The sequence below is a fragment of the Crocodylus porosus genome, unplaced genomic scaffold, assembly GCF_001723895.1.
Source record: "Crocodylus porosus isolate Cpor-Errol unplaced genomic scaffold, CroPor_comp1, whole genome shotgun sequence".
NCBI classification, from domain to species: Eukaryota; Metazoa; Chordata; order Crocodylia; family Crocodylidae; genus Crocodylus; species Crocodylus porosus.
The window spans coordinates 32,868,567-32,880,451 of NW_017728918.1; the positions used below are offsets into that span (position 1 = coordinate 32,868,567).

The window sequence follows — 11,885 nt, forward strand, 5'->3', positions numbered from 1 at the left end:
TATCCATGCAGTGCTTTATTGTCTTATTTCGTCTGACAACTATTGTAGAGGACAAAATGGCTGACTTTTGGCCATTTCTCTGTCAAACCAGAAAAAGCCATTTAACGTAATATTAAATTGTCTTAAAGCTTTTGTAGTTTTTTTGTTGATTCTTTTAAAGACCACTATAGTTTTAGGTTTTGAAGAAATCGTTGTGATTTAAAGAGTGCGCATTTCACACCAAATATGGTGGCTACTTTGTAATAACGATATGTTGCCTAGAGGTTAAACTGAGGTAACAGCTACTTTTATCTGTAAATTCAATTTGATTCTAGGTGTGTGGTTTATGTGTAAATCTGCTCCACCCTCTCATATGCATCTAGTTTCTTTTCAATAAATCATTTGTAAATCTAAGGCTATACAAAGTTATAAAATTAAGAAAAAATGAAGGTAAACTATGTTGCAAATAATCTTTTGAAAGCCATTTTAAAGGAAAATAAACAGATTTTGTTTTTCTGTGTTTAACATATTAAAATTTCTTACCCTAATCTGTTTTATAATAGCTTTTTCAAGGATAGCAGTAATTTGGTTCACTGATTTAGCAGAAATATACTAATCATTTTCCTTAATTTCAAAGAATATATTTTTATTTTCCTCATAAAAATTCAAGCTTCATCAGTAATTAATGAATGACATCAAATACTCCTTTTTCCTTTAGATATTCCATGAATAGTCAGCAGTTAAACATGATTATAAGTTCCTTCCCAAGAAATCAATGGTACACAATTTAACTAAGCGTATTTCTTACAATTTAGATGTATTGTTCAAACACATTATTTTTTAACCAAATGGAAGGAAACAATTTCTAAAGGAAATTTAATTTTAACAGTTGTATCTCTTCTGCATCACTGCACTTTTGCTATGCATGTTAGTGTGTCCTATCACCCTTTCTCACTTGTCAGAATGGGGAATAGATGTATGGTTGGGCGTGATTAGGTGCAGTTTTGAGCTGTTAATTCTGGATTTTGCTTTTTTAACATGATTCTGGTCTGTCAATAAATGAACAGCCTGAATCTTAAGTGAAATTTTGGGGAGACACAAAGTAGAAAAATAGGAAAAGTATCAAAACCTCTTTCCCCCCTAATTGCTGAAGTTTCTGTCTGTCTGCCTGTCTGTCTCTCTCTGTCTTTTTGCAACTCTGTCAGTCCATGAGTCAGGTTATATTCAGCTAATAGACCCCTTACTCATTTGACTAGAAAACACATTTTTGTGGGAGTTTATAACATAGTGTCTGTTTCAGAAAGATCAAGTTTCAGTTATTGTATCAAATTGTACCAACAAATAACAACTTTAAGATATTTTGAAAAAAGTTTTCCTTCTTAATCTCTCCTCTGCTGTCCCCCATCATAATTGTTTGGAAAGGAAAAAAAAGGCATTTAATGTAAAAAGAATAAAGACCCTCGTAAAGAATGCCATGTGTTCCAGGGAAGCACCTCGCTGAACTGAAATCCAGCTCAGTTCCATTCAGCCCTACATAGGAGTTTAATGAGGTTATGACCTTTCCATTCACAATAACAGACCAGCTCATTATTATGAATGAAATGTGTTTGCTTCTACTAGTCGATGCATTGAGAGTCCACAGAGATTGGATGATCTTTTTTTTTCTGGATGTTTTGAATTCTCTAGGATTTCTGATCTTTTCTGCTTACAAAAGCATGTGACATAATTTTTATTCCGTTAATAGAACCATGCCATCAAATGGTGGCTAACACTCAGACCTCTTTAACTTAAACCAAAAAGAAAATAAAGACAGATCTTTAGATGAATATTTTATTGTGTTGGAAAATATCAATCTGGAAAACCAGAATGTAAAATTTTGGTTTTAGGGATATAAATGCTGGAGTATTTTATGCCCCAAGGCCTACACATATGGGCTAGTATTCTGGAGTTCTATCCTCCTGCGGGGACCTTATATTCATACAAGTGAATGAGAGTTATAGGGGTTCTCCTGCATGACTCAGTTTGTTGGATTCAGTCCAGTTTTGGACCTAAGATGTACTACTTGATTGTGTTAATGCATAGGTGCATTTTTTCTGCACTGGGCAAAATTATATTTTGAAATTACACACGTGTAAGAGGACTAATACAGGTAACTAACTACCTCTATCAACATATGCAAAGTGACTGATTACAGTGAGGTTATCCATACCTAACTTAGAACAGACTGACCCGTGTTGACAAATATGTTGTTATGCATGACGAATTTTGTTTTAAAAACACATTATTTATGCAATAGGTGGATATGGTCTTTCATACAAATAAATATTTAGGTACATCAGAAAAACCTGAACTAGATCCTATTAAAAGGTCTGGGGTATGTGCAATGGGCTACTGTGAAGCTGCCATAACATGGGTGTTTACAACTTTTTTTTTTCAAAAAACAGAAGCAATTAGGTTCTATTATAGGCTAATCCCTTGCAAATACCACACGCTTCAAAATGAAGGCCATTTTTAAGAAATATGAGCACAAAGAAGAAATCTTAAAATTGTGTACTAATATTTTATATAATTGAAAACAGCTGAAGCCATTGTACTGAAATTGTTAAGGGGAAAAAATCCTTTTAGGCTGTGACTATGTAAATTAAGTTTCAGTGAAGAAGGAATTTTTAAGGCTGAATCATAAATCCTTCAGATTTGTAAAGGGAATATTGATGGATCCCTGACTATAATACTGAGCTTCAGCTTGATTGCTGAAAAATCAAAATTTGGTTATAACAAAAAAGTGCAAAACCAAGCATTTCACACAGACAAAATTCCTTCATGCCCTCTGATCATACTGCATTTATAAGCCCCCCTCACCCCCTTTTTTTCCTATATAACATTAATGGAGCCTTGTGCAAAAGCAAACAACTACCACATTTATGAGTAGGAAACGTAAAAATAATGTTTGGATCTATAATATATGAATCTTCACCAACACTATAAAAGTCTTTTGCTTTTATCAAGCAAAACTTTCTATCAAATAACTTTAATATCAACCAGCTCTTTGTTGCTTCAGTATGCTGTCTCTGTTCCTTATCATCTTTTAAATTATACAGATAGACTTGTGATCATTTCTAATTTTTAAGGATGGAATTTGTAACTTGAAACAGGAGATTTGTTTGTTAAAAATATATATTAATACTTTGCAGTTTAGCACTGCTCCTTTATTTTTTTTAAATGAACTATATTATTGTTGTGGCATTTTAGTTTATGTTTTAGTTCTGCCCTTTTTATAATAGACTGAGTCAAATAATTCAAACCTGAAACTTTAAAATTAAAAGACTCAAATGTCTTTCTCTTATTAGAAAATTATTGAATTTTCTGTGGCTTGTTGTGCCATATTTCTTATTCAAATTTTTTCATTTCATATACCTTTTCACCCACCAGTTTGATTGCCATGGCTGCAGCCGTGGGTGAATAATTGCCTGTCTTCACAGGAGCATGTTCTGGAGCTAAAGTCGAGTGCTTGCTTCCTGATGTATGCCTCATTTGGATTCTGCCGACAGCCTAGAGGCTGTATTATTCATGCCTTGACAGATAGCACTCACTAAAAGCATTGGAACAGGGCCAGGTACTGGCAGAGAGATAGTGGAGCATTGCAACTTGCAACTGAGAGGAGCATCTATAATACAAAAAAGAGAAATCCTCATACCTCCCTTTTACTGGTTTCACTTTGATGGAAAATTCATTTGCATCAAAATAAAATACCCTAAAAATAAATATATTTTTTTCTAAACCATGCTCGAAAGTTTAACACAATTTTCCACATTTAATTGCAAAGCTGATTTTAATTAGTAAGGCCCTGCATGTGAAAAATGAAGATTCACTTGGGTGAGTGTAACACATTGCAGTGTCTGCTGAATGCTCTAATTAATGTATGGCTGCTGTACAACAGGGTGCACTGTGGGATATTTATGAAAAATTCTGTGCACGCAGCCAGTCTATCTGTATTTTAGTTCTTGAATCCACAAGAATAAATAACTTTCTCCCCTTTATTCTTTATGAGACATCATTGTGCATGCCATCACTCCATCCATAAACTTTATGGCATGCCTGTCTTTTTTACTATTTGTCAATGATATCATAAATCAGAAGTCAGGACATACATATTTTAACATTAATTTGAAAGCAGAGCATGGTTGCACACTGTGAAGAAACTGAGGTCCATTGATGCATTTGTGTAAAGTCTTAGCACAGAACACTGAGGTCCTTCTTGATACTTATTTTTAAGCTACTGTGAAAAATGAAGCTGAATGCTGGAAATAAATACAAATGTATCTTCATATCTCTTACGTTGCTATTCAACCTTTATTATACTATTAAAGTAGTGATACAATGAATTCTTAGATATTTTCCAAAGGAAAAATCTCTTTATCCACCAATGATAAAAACGATTGTGTTTCGCTTATTGATATATTTGGTAATCATTTGCCAAAAACTGTGAAAGTGTCAGAATATACTTCAAAGGTATTTTATATAATGTATTCTCAGGGATCTTTTCTTTAAAATTTTGGCAAACATAGCTCCACTGCTTTAAGTCCAGTTAAATATTTTCTTCTACTAATTTTCAGTTGTAAGTGAAAGAGCAAAGGGATTTTCAAATGAAACACTGCAAACAATAAATAAATGTACTGACAGAGAATCCATAATATATTAGAGGTCTGTTTTGGCTGCTGTCTGGTTTCTGCAATATAGTCTTTGTCTGAATTTTTGATTAATGAATAAAAAGGTACAAACTTGGGCCTGAAACATGAACAAAATATATACCAGAAATTGGTGTGTGGCTTTGCATGCTGGTGGCTATTGTCTAGGGCTTACCGCACAAAGGAACCACAGTTCAATTCCTCCTACCACCATCTGGGTTGGGAATAGCAATTTCAGTGGCAGCAAGTTGCAGGATCTTGATGTGCCAGGAGTAGTAGCCTAATAAAGAGAGAAAATTCAAAGGCAGGATATCAGAAGGTGCTGACCCATCTGTGCAGTGACAATAAACAGCAGATTTGGGATGTGGGATCTGCAGTAAGTCCCTGGGTTGGTACAATGTGTAGTGCCGAGATGATATGCTCATTTTCTTTCAAATGGCAGGTGCCAAGCTTATTTCTCATTCAACACTCCCTTTGCAGCCACAGTGTCTGCTGTGGAAAGAGCTGTGTGGAGGTGTAACTGTCAGCCACCAAATAAATGAGGACTGAGAGGGGAGTAAAGGGAAGGGAGAAAAGGAAAGAATACCCGGTAATACTGAGGACACAATTTCCCACAAAAGGCTCTGCAAGTATCCACATACTTTTGTCCTCTTCCTACAGGAAATTCATTTTAAAATGGCTGGCCTAGTATTTTGGTTGAAAACATAATGTGCTTTTATGACAGGAATAGACCATTTGAAGGTGAATTTAAAGTTTCCATTTTTCAGGGCCTTGTTACACATTTCACTTAGAGCTGCTTAGATGTTAATCGATGTTAATACTAGCTCGAGTTCAGAACAGTCACATCTTAAGGCTAAAAGCCTTCTCTGAGTGTCCCCCACTTGCACAGCTGTAATTTCCCACTAGCGCGCTGGCAAGCAGGGGCCCGACTAGGAGCTACAGCTGTGAGTTGCCACCACAGGACTGGTGAGCCAGGGCCACCTTCTGTCCATGCTCTAAAAGTTAAAAAAAAAAAAAAAAAAAAAGAAGAAGAATTTAAAAAGAAATCAAGGGGTAGTAGATGAAAGAAGGTCGCATGTTTTAATTAATTGGGATTTGGTAATGGAGTGTTAGGGGTGCTGGCTATGCTTTCTGGGGTGGCTGGGGGTGGAAGTGGTAAGGGGAGGTGCTTTTTGGAGAGCTACTGCCCTATGAAGTAAGTCCCAGTTCATGGGGACATGATCATGCCCCCTAACTTGTTCCCCAGCCCTCCGCCGCACCCAATCCCACTCCTGCTCCCATCCGTGCCCTGCAACCTGGCTAGTTGGCATGTGCTCTGCAGGCTGTTTGCATGGGGTTGCACCCCTAGGGGTGGGAAAGGGAATTGGCTGAGTGTCAGAACCATCCCCTGGGCATAGAGTTCAGGGCATGGAAAGTTTGGCCATAGAGAACAGAAGGGGAGGAGAGGGGGCACCTGGGATGCTGGTGGAGTGCAACTCGGGTGGCTTATCTGTGGGGACTGGAATATGAGCTAATTAACACAGATCAGACATAAACCTGCCATACAGTGGCATAACTTTAAGTGGCCTAAAGGGTGCTTAAAACTAGTTTCAGGTGTTAATGTGTGGACAAAACAGGGGTTAAGATCACTAGGAGCCACCTAAGATTAATACGTAACAGGCCATGAGACTGACAGAGGAGGATGGCTCCAGAGATTGGGCAAGCTGTTTCATCTCTTTGTTCCTCATTTTCTCCATCTGTTAAACAAGAAGCACATAGATCAGGGATGAGTGAAGTAGAGCCCACAGACCAAACCAAGGGATTTTCTGTGGCCTGTGGTGGGTCTACAGGCATGGGGCAGCCCAGACTATGGCATGTGTGGCTGAACCTGCTATCTGCTGCTTCCATTGTCACTGCTACCACCAGCCCTCGCCCCACCGTCCATGTATCTCAGCCTGTCCATCCAATCCCATGTCCACCACTGGGGGTGCTGAATGATGCGAGCACCATAGAGACCAGCCTGGGACCCCTGTGGGCAGAGCAGCTGGGCCTGGAAAACGGGATGGGGTCACAGATGAGCAGGCAGTGGCATCCAGAAGTGGGACAAATGGTCAAGGCCAGGGCTAAAATCATGGGGTGGTGACAGCAAGGGGCCAGGCCCAGGGGAGAGCCACGATCTGCCCCCACACATCTCTGCAATGAGTGCTAGTTCTGGTTAGGATCAATTGCCTGGGAACCCCTCTCCCCCATACCTGTCCTAGTCCACAACAGCTTACCAAAACTCTCTAAGTGGCCATCGATCCCAAATAATTGCCTACCTCTGATGTAGATATATGGATAAGAACACTATATAAAAGGTTGCATATAGCTATTACATACTATATCTTCAACTTTGTGTCTGATTTTTTCCTACTTGCACATAAATAGATAAGGAACTGAGCCAGTGCCTACTTCAGTCAAAGGGAGTCTTTCCTAAAGTTGGATGATTGGGTAGAATCAAGTGATGGGAGAATTTTGTTTCTGACTAATTTTCCTACTTGAGATTTTTCCTACTTTGTCTTTATATTAATAGCCTTATTATAGTTACTGAAATTTAATAAGCTATGAGTATTCATGATCATTGTTTAGTACTGTGCATTTTAATAACAACTCAGTTTTGTCACTGTTCTTACGTAAACCTAAGGAAGGTCATAAGCAATCATACACATTCTGCAGAACTGAGTGGGGTACTAAGGAACTGTATATGCTTTACCTGAAGACCAACACAGAAGAATGTTAATGTCTTGGAAGAAATTCTATCCATAGACAATAACTTATGTCCATGAATCAGTAGTTCTACATATTTCTTTAATTCATTCCTAGAGCCATTAATTCCTTACCACAATTCTTATTAACCTCTGACAGAAGCATGGAAGAAGTATGTGGCAAAGGAATACAAAAATCACAAGGAGTCAGAATGAAAAATATAAATATTGTTATCTACTTCTCTTTCAAGTGAGTCACTGTGGTATCTGACACAGGGTCTGGACACACAACACATTTACACTAGTTTTGTACACCAATGTAAATCATACCTCAGGCTTGAGGAAGGACACAACATTCCTGAAAGCTTGTCTGATTTCTCTCTCAACTATATAGCGAGTCTAATAAGATATCACCAAAAATCCCTTTGCTTCACACATATTTCTTGAAGCATCGTAGCTATAGCAGCATTTCAGCCTTGCTGCTGGGATCTAGAGCAGACAAAGAAGCAGTTAAATAAAACACCTACCTCAGAATGATTTGCGGACACACAACTCCTACATCAGTGTAACTTATGCTAGTGTAATTTTACCCTGATTCTTTCAGGGATAGGGTTAAGTGAAACTACCAGAGTGTGTGTCTAGTACATGTGCTATTAATTTGAAGTAGACTTACTTCACAGTAAGCCTACCGGGGAGCATGTCTGCACATGCTCCCCAAATGTGCTCCTGATGGGAGCAGCCTGGTACAGGGCTGCTCTCACCCTGCTCTGCCCCACTACAGCAACCAGAGGGAGCTCCAGGCTCCTGCTGAGTGCTAGCCTAGAGTCTGGCAGGAATCATGGGACTGGTTTCCATGTGCATGGGTCCAGGAGAGCTCTGTTGCCTGCAGTGACAGCTGTCTCCTGGCCCTATGCACATCAGGAGTGGTTCTGATGAGCAATGGGTCAAGGAGACAGCTGCTGCTGCAGAGCTCTCCCACCCCACGCACATGGGGACAAGCCTTGTGCCCATTGGGGCTTCCCCATGAAACCCGGAGCTGGCTGAGACCTGCCCCAGACTGGATAGCTCCCACCCAGTTCCAGGTTGTATGGAGAAGCAGAGAGCTCCCAAGTTCTCGTGCTGCTCAGGTTCCAGCTCCTTAGGGTATCTGGGACCTGAGCAGTGCAGGGACAGGGACAGGGACAGGGACAGGGACAGGGCAGAGAGTTATCCCATCCCGGTCCTACTCAGCTCCTAGCTCCTGAATGGAACTGGAACCTGAGTAGTGGCAGAACTGGGGAAGTTCCCGGTCACCTGTGGCCCCCCCTAGTGTAGGGGCTGATGGGGAGCAAATTTGCTTCTGGCCAGCATCTACACAAGTGCTCAGTATCTACTTTGCAGTTAGTTTACTATCTCTATTTATGGGTAGTAGGTAACTGCCTAGTAGACTAATTTACTGCAAAGTAAATGGGTGCATGTATAGACAGTGACACTTGACTGCGCAGTAGATTAGCCTACTTCTAGGTAAAGCATCTTGTGTAGACACACCTACAGGGTAAGGTTTATATTATTTGTCTGCTCCTTGTTCACATTGGGCTAAAGGTTAATTAAACTAGTAAAAGTCAAGGTTGCATGTCCAGGCCTCCAGGTTGACAAGGTTGCATGTCCAGGCCTCCAGGATGAAGTCCTGCTTCCCCTCTACCCAGTCTCCCCCACCTACACACTTACTTATTAGGCCATGTGATTAGAGAAGGGAACATTGGTATGTATAGAAAGAAATAAAAAAAAATAGGAGCAAAACCAAGGATATAAGAAAGAGGAGGATAAAGAATCAGATTTACTTTATTTTCTTTCTAAAAATACACTATGACGTGTCTTTTAAAATCCTTTATTGAAGTTCTTCAATAAGTTGAGACAGCCTTTCCAAAGCCATCACTTCTTATTAGTGGCTGATGAGATGTGTTGCTTCTAGTGGTGTCAACTCAGGACATGGAGGGGATGGGCGATCTATGAGCCACCTTCAGTGACAATAATAAAAAAAAAAAATCCCACAGTACAGATCAAATGCTACACAGACATACAGATCCTACAGCTCATGAAGAGGTACCGGGCTAATACAGATTAAGGGTATGATCTGTAATTGTGATGGCAACAAAAACAGGTGAGAAAAATTGGTTGCATTTAATGACATTTCATACCATAGATTCATATTCATAGACTGTAAGGCTGGAAGGGACCTTGGAAAATCATTAGGTCCAGCCCCCTGCAATAGGCAGGAAAGACAACTGGGGGTCAGGTGACCCCAGCAAGGTGACCTTCCAGTCTCCGCTTGAAGATTTCCAGGGTAGGTGTTTGCACCACCTCTGCAGGTGATTGCATCACCACAGTTTGGATACCCTAACTGTAAAGAAGTTTTTCCTAATGTTGAGCCTGAAACAGTCTTCCAGGAGTTTATGGCCATTACTCCTGATTTTCCCCAAGGGTGCCCTGGTGAACAATTGTTCACTGAGCTCTTGATGTACTCCCCTGATGTAGTAGTCCCAAGTCCTCTCTCAGCCTTCTGTTTTTTAGGCTGAAGAGTCCCAGATCCCTCGGCCTTTCCTCATATGGCTTGCTGGGCCCTTCTCTGGACACTCACAAGCTTTACCACGTCCTTGTTAAAGTGTGGCACCCAGAACTGGATGCAGTAATCCAGTTATGGTCTCACCAATGCTGAGTAAAGCGGAAGAATTACTTCCTTGCTTTTGCTTGAGATGCATCGATTGATGCATACTAGAGTATTATTTGCCCTACTGGCTACAGCATCTCACTGCCAGCTCATATTCATACAGTGGTCTATATTATGAGCTTAAACTTAGTAGGGGTCATATGAGCCCAGTATTCATTCTTGCCCAGGGCAGGGGGTTGGACTTGATGATCTGCTCAGGTCCCCTCCGACCCTACATCATTGAATTACCCTTTGGTCCCTTTCATTCATGGTGCTGGTCAGTTTGGCTCCACCAAGCCAGTAGGTGTGTTGAGAATTGTTCGTTCCCAGGTGGAGCACTTTACATTTCTCAATGTTTAACTTCATCTGGTTTTGATCTGTGTTGTCCATGAACTTGGCCAGTGAGCTCTTCACCCCCACATCCAAATCATTGATAAAGATGTTGAAAAAAACTGGGCCAAGCACCGACCCCGGAGGGACATCACTGGTCGCTTCTCATCAGGATGACACAGATCCGTTCATTAGAACTGTTTGGGTCCTACCTTCTGCAAGCCTATTGCACATAGACTCCTTAATGAATTTTTCAGGATTTTCCCTGGGATAGAAGTTAGGCTAATTGGCCTATAGTTACCCAGGTCCTATCTTCTTCCTTTCTTGAAGATGGGAACAACATTAGCCTTCTTCTAGTCCTCAGGGACCTCTCTGGAGTGCCACGAGTTTTGGAAGAGTTTCGCCAGGGGTTCTGCAATGGCTTTGGCCAGCTCCTTCAGCACTCTCAGGTGGAGTTCATCCGGTCCTGCTGACTTATGTATGTCTAATTTTTTTTAATTAGACATATATGGCACCGGTTCTATGGCAATAATAGGAAGGCAGTCATTTCTACCATACCCATTCTGTACCCTATCTGGAATGATTTCCCTCTTTGCCCCGTAAAATACCAAAGCAGAGTAGTCGTGCAGGAATCATACAGTAGTCACCATGGTGGCCACCTGTTGTGCATCGTGCTGTAAATTGTAGCATGAAGCTGATATGACAACTCTGGAAATACCAATGTGACCAAAGTTAGTAACATATGTCTTTTAAGGATCAAGCCTTAAATCAGTTCAGTAATTTGTAGTGCTGTAAAACATGTTTCATAGGTTTCATAGACATTAGGGATGGAAGGGACCTCGGAAGATCATCGAGCCCAGCCCCCCACACAAAGGGCAGGAAATTAGCTGGGGTCATAGGATCCCAGCAAGATAAACATCATAGAATCATACAAGTAGGGTTGGAAGGGACCTTATAGAGCTTCAAGTACGACCCCCTGCCTGGGCAGGAGAAAAAACTGGGCTAGGTAGGCATCAAGTCTCCTCTTAAAGACCCCCAGGGTAGGAGCCAGCACCACTTCCCTTGGAAGTTGGTTCCACATCCTAGCCGCCCTAACTGTGAAATAGTTCTTATGGATGTCTAATCTAAACCTCCTCTCCAACAACTTGTGGCCGTTATTCCTCGTTATGCGAGGGGGTGCTAGGGGAAAAAAGGTCTCTCCCAAACCCTTCTGGTCCCCCCTAGTGAGTTTATAGACTATCACCAGGTCCCCCCTCAGCCTTTGCTTGTGAAGGGTGAACAGGTTCAGGTCCCACAGTCTCTCATTGTAGGGTCTGCCCTGTTGTCTCTGGATCCTGCGGGTGGTCTTCCTCTGGACCTTTTCAATGTTGTCCACAACCCTCCTGAAGCGGGGCGCACAGAACTGGACACAGTACTCCAGCTGTGGCCTGACCAGTGTCGCATAGAGGGGGAGGATCACCTCCTTGGCCCTACTTGAGATGC

The 11,885-nt window shown here is 41.0% G+C and overlaps 1 protein-coding gene across 12 annotated transcripts in view; it reads left to right on the top strand.

The window, feature by feature from the left end:
• The window catches only part of MYT1L (myelin transcription factor 1 like), a 485,235-nt gene that overhangs the window by 297,809 nt on the left and 175,541 nt on the right, over positions 1-11,885 (top strand). The window lies entirely within an intron of this gene.